The sequence below is a fragment of the Dromiciops gliroides genome, chromosome 3 (genome assembly GCF_019393635.1).
Source record: "Dromiciops gliroides isolate mDroGli1 chromosome 3, mDroGli1.pri, whole genome shotgun sequence".
Taxonomy (NCBI): Eukaryota; Metazoa; Chordata; class Mammalia; order Microbiotheria; family Microbiotheriidae; genus Dromiciops; species Dromiciops gliroides.
In genome coordinates this window covers 576,489,388-576,497,617 of record NC_057863.1, presented here as the reverse complement: position 1 = coordinate 576,497,617, position 8,230 = coordinate 576,489,388, and the positions used below count along the sequence as shown (strand labels likewise).

General features: G+C 39.0%; 1 pseudogene; it reads left to right on the top strand.

Annotated features, from left to right (window-relative positions):
• Positions 1-6,069: 6,069 nt before the first annotated feature.
• On the top strand, positions 6,070-7,344 carry LOC122747971 (annotated as a pseudogene).
• The last annotated feature ends 886 nt before the right edge of the window (positions 7,345-8,230 follow it).

Sequence of the window (8,230 nt, the reverse complement as noted above, 5' to 3'; positions counted from 1 at the left end):
GATTTTATGTTGAAGTTGATACTTTAGCAAAGATCTGAAGAATGAAGACATTTTAAGAGGTTGAATGGAGAAGGGACTTCACTGGAAGAGCAAAGTGGGGCAGTGGATAAACTTCTGGGCCTGTAGTTGGTTCAAACCTGAACTGAGACACAAGTTGTGTGACTTTGGACAAATTGCTATGCAGTTTCCTCATTTGTTAAATTGGTTTAATTATAGCACCTACTTCCTAGAGTTTTCTAGAATTGAATAAGATATTTGGAAAGTGCTTACCACAGGGCCTGGCACATAGTAGACACTATATAAATGTTACCTTTTGTTATTATTGTTGTTTTATATGACCCACACATCTTCATATTGATTTTTGATGACTATTCTTTTTAATTCAACTCAGGAAATATTTAACATATAATGGCTACATGCAAGTCAGTATTCTACACAAGGTCAGATTGTCATAGTTTTGTTTTTATTTTGCTCAGTTCTCACAACTAAAATAGACTTGAGGGGTTATCAATGGCTTGTATACAGATGTATACAACAGATGTCTGAGACAACTGTCATCACAGATCTTCACTCTATCAGTAGTTCTGCTAATATTGTCATCCACCCATATATTTATACCATATAGATAGCTATGTGGTATATTGAATAGAATTATGGGTATGAAATTAAGAAGACCTGAATTCAAATCCTGACTCAGATATTTATCATGACCAGGGGTATGCCCCCTTAGTTTCTTCATATGTGAAATGGGAATAACAATTGTACTGGCAAAGATAATAGAGCAGTTTGCCATTTCTTCTCCAGTGTGGGACCTTTTTTTACAAATGAGGAAATGAGGCAAATATGGGTTAAGTGGCTTTCCCAGAGTCACAAAGCAAGGAAATATATTTATTTACCTTTTATTCCCACCCAAGGTACTCTTAGATATTTCTCATACATTTCATTACCAAATTCAAGGAAAAAAAATCATCTATTATGGGATCAACCACTTGCTTATGACCTAATCCCTTGTCAACCTGTTAAAAACCCACAACTCAGCACTACATGGACCTTCTACCAAAATTGAAAATATATTGGTGCATAGACATATTTCAAACAAAGTTTAAAAAGGCAGAAATTATATCTATATATGTATATCTATGTGTATGTATATATATGGCCATTTATTACTGTGTATTGTAGGCCTAATCTATTACACTCATCCACCACTCTATTTTTTTTTATCCAGTATCAGACTGGTTTCATGTTTACTATTTTGCAATACAGTTTGAGATCTACTAGTACTAGGATACCTTCCTTCACATTTTTTCATTGATTTTCTTAATTCTCTTGATATTATTTGTTCTTCTAGATCTATAAACATTTTTGAAGTCTGATATATATGGCACTGAATTAGTCATTAATTATTAGTAAATAGTAATTAATTTAGATAGAATTATAATTTTATTTTATAATATTATATTGTATTAAATTGTGCTATACTATGTTATGTTACATTACATTATACTATACTATACTATATATACTATGCTATACTGTGTTGTGTTGTATTGTATCATATTGTAAGAGACTAAAATACTACCTATGATGTCTAAAATCTAATGAGTGGTCACCTTAAATTAGAAAATGTATAGCACCAATCTTTGGGCACTGAGTATTTATCAAAGTATATTAGGGGTTAGTAAAGAGAAACACATGAATAAAGTATTAGATTTTCCTGCTCTCCTTAAGCTGCCTCCCCTGCCACCAAGGCAAAGTCTCCAACCCCAAAAGGCTCACTCATTCCTCGGCTTCCCCCAAAGACTCCTGAGAAACCAGAAACAGAGCTGTCCACACACATAGCAACATGCTAATTGGCTGGTAGCTCTGATTGACAGGTCCCACAGGTGGTTCTATAGATGTAACTTCTGGACACTAAAGTTACATGGTTTTTAAATCACACGCTTTCTCCTCATGGTGGAACTTCCCTGAAATATCTTTCCCAGCAGGGGGATGTCATTCTAATTCTCACAATATCATATCATGGCATGGCATGTTACAATATATAGTTATTTTGTCATATTTATAGAATTGTCATTGGCTCACCCATAAGGCATTAATATTCTCCAATTGTTTGGATGTCTTTGTTTGAAAAGTGTTTTGTGGGGGCAGCTAGGTGGCACAGTGGATAGAGCACCGTCCCTGGATTCAGGAAGACCTGAGTTCAAATCTGGCCTCAGACACTTAACACTTACTAGCTGTGTGGCCCTGGGCAAGTCACTTAACCCCAATTGCCTTACTAAAAAAAAAAAAAGTGTTTTGTAATTGTGTACATATTTGTCTTTAACTTTTGAAATGATCAAATTGATTCTGTCTTGTTTTTTGTTTGTTTGTTTGTTTGTTTTTTAGTGAGGCAATTGGGGTTAAGTGACTTGCCCAGAGTCACACAGCTAGTAAGTGTTAAGTGTCTGAGGCCGGATTTGAACTCAGGTACTCCTGACTCCAGGGCCGGTGCTCTATCCACTGTGCCACCTAGCTGCCCCCTGTCTTGTTTTTAATTGATCCTATTTACAGATGATTGATTTTGTTCTGTAACTACCTAACTCATGATTCTATTTCTCTGAAGTGAAATTATCTTACCTATAATGGGTTACATTTAGAAATATAGTTCTAAGCTATGACTAGTGGTACTTGCTTTTTGATGTAATATCTCTCATTGGTCCATAGCTGACATTGTTCTGAGTTTAGACTGTAAGCGTAATTATCCACATAATCAATAAAGTCAGTAATCCACCATTCAGGTGAAATGCCACAAGCTGTTCAAAAGGAATCCAGTCTGAGTACTACTACAGGATGGCCTTGGTGTGGATCTCCACTCATTTCTCCATTGTCTTACATCTTTTTTAAAAAAGGAATATTTCCTACCTGATTAATCCTGAGCCTGACTATTATGTCCTATGAATGACTTGGAACTCTGCTGCACAACTAGCTGCTCCAAACAATAAATATGACTCTTAACTGAAATGAAACAAAACTAAGGATGCTTTATTCTATTATGTCTATGTCATGTCACTCTTTGCCTTTAGGCTTAGGTCTAGATGACCAGTACCAATGCTCTTACAATCATGTCTCTGATTCTTCCTTTAAGTACAAATCTTTCTAACCATGAGAGTGTTAAGGGCTAAAATTCTAGCTAAACTGTCTAAAATATCTAATGAGTGGTCGCCAATAAATTATAAGCTTTAGCAAGAGTTAGACTTTTAAGCATTTATTAAGGAGAATAAGAATTTGATAAAGAGAGAGAGAAAGGCCTAGATTCCTATCTATTAAAGGGAGAGCGCATTTCTAGCTCCGCTCTCCACCAGAGTCCAAAGGGAAGAGCCTGAGACCGAGCCACCAGTCTCTTCCTTCTTCCTCCCACTCACCTGCGTCACTTCCTGACGCGAAAGAAAAGACTCCTGGTCTTGCCCTCAAAGACCTTAATGGGCGGAACTCTTCTACAGTAAGTCTCCAGCAGGTGGCATCATTCCAATGGCTACAAGAGGTAAAACTATATTTTTATATGATGATTTGTTATTGTTATATAATATTATACTAGATTGTAGCATATTGTGCTATATTGTATTGTGTTAGATCACCTTATGTTACATTATGTTATACTATACTATGTTATGCTATGCTGTGCTATGCTGTTTTGTATTGTTTGCTATCTCTTCATACCCCAGCATGTCTGAGTTAATGTAATAAGATGCAAATGTGAAAGATTCTGCTGTTTTTATTCTGAATTTCAGTCAATTCCATATCCTATGTTATTAAGTATATGAGTTCTTGGTCTTGTGAGCTACTGTTAATAGCTATATATTCATGTATAAGATTAGATCCCTGAGATGTTTCATTATTTTGTATATTATTGGGGATGAAATTTTCCAGGAGTGGGGGAAGAACAAACATAGATGTACCTTTTTTTTTTCTATTTCAATTTTTGTTAATTAAATGGAGCAGCAAACTTTGAGAAAGCAACAGGATTGGACTGTTTCTGATTTGGATAACATTTCTAATTATATACTGTTTTAAAAGTATTAAGGATTTTATATGTAAAATTGCATTGATAATTGTAAAGAGGGTAAAATTGTTTTTCTACTTGAAGTATCTATCTGATCATTTTAAGAAAGGACTCATTTTATAAGTCAAATACTCAGGAATTTCTTTTTTAAGATTCTTCTTTCAGTATGTTGTTGGCAGTGTTTATATCACTTAGGGAAAGACTGAAATTCTCTGAAGTTTCAGGCAAATTATGGATTCTTAATTTGATATTCTTCTTATAGCATTATTATTAATAAGCTCAGAACCAAAAGGCTCAAACTGGCTTTCACCACATGAATTAATTATCAGGAAAGCAAAATTTAAGAGGCTGTAACGATTGGAGTGATGCCACCTGCTAGAGAGTTACTGTAGGAAAGCTCCGCCATGAGGAGAAGGTCACTGAAGGCAAGACATGCAGCTTTGCCTTGGCATCAGGGAGTGACATTTCCTCGTGGGTACTGTCTATCAAAGCTACCAGCCAATTAGCTTGGAGTTGTGTGTGCATGTGGACAGGACGTCCCCAGTTTCACAGGAGGCTTGTGGGAGGAAGGAGGTGTGGTTCTCTCTTTTTGGTCAGTACTCTCATGGAGAGTGGAGCAGAAATGTGGGCTCCCTGAGATAGACAGTTGAATCTAGGCCTCTTTATCTCTCTTCACCAAATTCTTATTTTCCTTAATAAATGCTTAAAAGTATAAACTCTTGCTAAAGCTTATAATTTATTGGTGACCACTCATCAGATATTTTAGACAGACTAACTACAATTTTAGCCCCTTACAAGGCTTTACTAAATTGTACTGTGCTTTGTTACTGGCAGAGTCTAGGAGAATTACTCGGGAATCTCTGAAAGTAACTTGGAAACAGAGAAGCAGATCTTCAAGGAGAAACCTTATTATGAACTTCCCTGAAAGGGGCGGCTAGGTGGCACAGTGGATAAAGCACTGGCCTTGGATTCAGGAGTACCTGAGTTCAAATCCGGCCTCAGACACTTACTAGCTGTGTGACCCTGGGCAAGTCACTTAACCCCCATTGCCCGCAAAAAAAAACAAAACAAAACAAAAAAAAACAAAACAAAAAAAAAACCCTAACTTCCCTGAGAATGTGACTTACTACAGAATGTCCAAAAGATGTTGCCAATGACCAGATGACTACATAGGACATCTGGCATGTTATATATGTGTTGATTATGTAGACATTGGGAGTGGGTTACTAAGTTAAAAGGAGATGATGTTAGTAAATATTGATGATATTTATTGTTTTACCTGAACTAGTTTTTTTCCACGGTATTTATGTTTCTTGAGTTTTCTTGGTTACATTGAGGACATGTAAATCCCCCCAACCACCTAGAATTAGTCCATGGTTTCAGATAATCTTCTGCAAATCATGGAAGGATTTGTGCTGTAATTAATCAATCTTGTTGTTCTACTATAGAAATTGTCACAAATCTATAGAGGATCCAACTAGTTGTAGCAGAAACACAATTACTTCCCTCACGTGAACCCTGATGGAATCCCTTCTCTTGGTTCACTTGGCTACAGGAAAACAGCATTTTAGCCACCCTTGCTAAATGGGTTCTTATTGCCCTCTAATTTATTCTCTTTAGATTTTGCATTAGTTGCTGCAATAAAGCCTATTCTAAAGTTGCACCAGAAAAACTGGTCATTAAATACTATTAATAATGAATGTGAGGGAGCAGCTAGGTGGCACAGTGGATAGAGCACTGACCCTGGATTTAGGAGGACCTGAGTTCAAATCTGACCTCAGACAGGTAACACTTACTAGCTGTGTGACACTGGACAAGTCACTTGACCCCAGTTGCCCCACAAAAATAAAAAAGGAAAGAAAGAAATATTGGGGTGGCTAGGTGGCACAGTGGATAAAGCACTGGCCCTGGATTCAGGAGTTCCTGAGTTCAAATCCGGCCTCAGACACTTGACACTTACCAGCTGTGTGACCCTGGGCAAGTCACTTAACCCCATTGCCCCATAAAAAAAATAAATAAAAAAAATAATGAATGTGCCCCAGCTGATGGCTGCTCCTGCTGAGGCGGGAGGGAGCTGGCCAGCAGCCCATGCTGAGGATGACCTGGAGGATAAGGAGCAGTGTTGGTCCAGGCCCAGCACCAGCCCAGAAGCCTCTGCCAGGGTGCCGCACCAGTTTGATTGGAAATCAAGTCGTGAGACCTGGACTGCTGCCTTTTCTCCTCTTGTTCCTGATTTGCCTAGTCACAAGGACACTGTGTTGTCAAGCTGATTCCATAGCCCCTTGAGGAATAATTCATCCCCAGAGGTTTTGAGCCTAAAAGCCAAAGCAGCAAAACAGATCCCAAAGGAAAAGACGCTGGACTGTGGTCAGATTGTCCAGGGTTTGGCCTTCAGCTGGTGGTAGTCACTGCCCAATAGAAAGCCCTGGTCATGGGTTTGCCTCAAAGTACTGGATTTTTCTTGCCTTATTCTTTGATAGGACTCAATGACCTGCAGATCAAAATTGGGGAGGCGCAGACAGGGTGACTGCTTTTGAATCTGTCTGACCACCAGGATGTGGTGAGAAATATGAGCTTCACACCCAACAGAAACTTGATTTTGGTTTCTGCATCAAGGGATAAAACTCTTCGAATCTGGGACCTAAATAAAGATGGTAAACAGATTGAGGTACTGTCTGGTCATCTGCAGTGGGTTTATTGCTGTTCCATCTCCCCAGATTGCAGCAAGTTGCATTCTGCAGCAGGAGAGAAGTCCATTCTTCTCTGGAGCATGCAGCCTTACACATTAATAGGAAGCTAGAGGGGCATCAGAGCAATGTGGTTTCCTGTGACTTCTCACCTGACTGCACTGCTTGTTACAGCTTCCCATGACATCAGTGTCATCATAGTGGATCCCTATACTGGAGAGAAACTGAGGACACCAGCACCTCTCAGATTCTCAGTTGAATTATACCTGCAAGGTCCACTCCAGCTTGCTAAGGTCAGTGCACTTCTCTCCAGAAAACTTGTACTTTACCACAGTGGCTAATAATAGACTGCTCAGGATTTGGGATTTAGAACTGAGAACACCAGTTGCATCTATTCCTATGACCAATGATCTTTGCTGCATGTTTTTTCCACATAGTGGAACTATTGTCACAGTGACAAGAGATGTCCATGTCCAGTTCTGGACAGCACTCAGGGTCCTATCATGACTGAAGCACTTATGCTGGGCACCCTGTAGTTTCTCTACAACTTACCATGTCTTAGCACTGCCAATCTCTAAGAAAATGAAAGAGTTTCTCACATACAGGACCTTCTGAGTCATGTTGCATGGCTTTGCTAAAAAGGCAGAAAGAACATGGAGTCCTATTCTCTCCTGATAACAGAATTGACCTTTCTAGCAAAGGTGGAACTGAAGTCATTGAATGGGAACAAGAGATTTTATGGGGGAGGGGGTAAGGGAGGGGTTAGAACCTGGTGGACTGGTCATTGAACTTTTTTCTTTTTTTTTTGCAGGGCCATGAGGGTTAAGTGACTTGCCCAGAGTCACACAGCTAGTAGGTGTTAAGTGTCTGAGGCCAGATTTGATCTCAGGTACTCCTGAATCTAGGCCCAGTGCTTTATCCACTGTGCCACCTAGCTGCCCCAGGTCATTGACCTTTTTTAACTGTAACTTCAAAATTTAATAATAGCGGAGGGAGTTCCGTTTCCATGGCAGCAGACCCTTAGTTTAAATTGTCCACTTATCAACAGCATAGTTTAATTCTGCCTTGATTCAAAGTGCAGTTGATCATGTTGTTTTGCTTATAAAAGTGACTGGGCCTTGAGCTTTCTTTAGTGGTAAAAGAAAGAAGTGCAATATCCATCACAAGGAAATCTTACTTCTGCCCAACATGTCTCAGTTTGGTCCTTAAAAGCACTGGTAGCTAAACATTTAAATTGTTCTCTTGCTCTTGGTTTGGAGTGGCAGGGACCATGCCTTTGTTTAGCCAAGTGAAAATACTTTTAATTTATAAAGTCCTTTGTCATTCTTTCTCCCCCTGCTTTTGACTTTGACAAACAAGACAGAGTTTTAATGGGGAGGGACTGGGGGGGGGAGGGCAGGGGCTTGGGCGTGAGTGAATATCAGCTTAATGGAATGAACAGGCAATGTAAATCAAAGGGTGTGGTGTGGACTGGTGAAGGCATTGTCATTGGCCTTGAAAA